The following is a 491-nucleotide window of genomic DNA, read 5'->3' on the forward strand; positions in this document are numbered from 1 at the left end:
TGTTTTTTGGGTTTTTTTGGGTTTTTTAATTTAAAAAATTTAAAAAAAAAAAAACATCCAGGAGAAGACAGTGTGAGAAAAGCGGAGCGACCCGCTCTCCCCTCCACAGCCGCTGGTCACCAGGAGAGCTCTGCCCGCCAGGGAGGCCCCGGGGACGCCCTTGGCCGAAACCCTGCCATGATGTTTGGCTTTTCTCCCCAAAACGAAGGGGAAAGCTGCCGGGGGACGGCCGGCCAAACGGAGCACGCGGCATTTCTCACCGGCAACCCCCCCACCTCCCACCCGGACTTGCCCAGGGGCTCTGCTCGGTTTTTTTGCACTGACTAAATGGGAATTTTCTCCCTCTCTCCCGTCTCCCTTTTGGAGATCTCCACCCCGACCCCGGCAGCGTGAGACGGGGACTCTGCCCCACGCCGGGAGCGGGGCCACTGCTCCCCCCTGCCGAGCTGCAGGGGTCCGTCTTTCAAGTGTTTACAACGAGGGAAAAAAAA

The 491-nt window shown here is 57.6% G+C and overlaps 1 long non-coding RNA gene across 1 annotated transcript in view; it reads left to right on the forward strand.

Annotated features, from left to right (window-relative positions):
• LOC103918113 overlaps nt 1-479 on the forward strand; it is a 1,261-nt gene extending 782 nt beyond the window's left edge. Inside the window, exon 4 of the long non-coding RNA XR_663668.1 lies at nt 56-479. This is a non-coding gene — a long non-coding RNA (uncharacterized LOC103918113). The remainder of the gene's footprint in view (nt 1-55) is intronic.
• Nucleotides 480-491: the final 12 nt, after the last annotated feature.

The sequence above is a fragment of the Pygoscelis adeliae genome, unplaced genomic scaffold, assembly GCF_000699105.1.
Source record: "Pygoscelis adeliae isolate BGI_AS28 unplaced genomic scaffold, ASM69910v1 Scaffold326, whole genome shotgun sequence".
NCBI classification, from domain to species: domain Eukaryota; kingdom Metazoa; phylum Chordata; class Aves; order Sphenisciformes; family Spheniscidae; genus Pygoscelis; species Pygoscelis adeliae.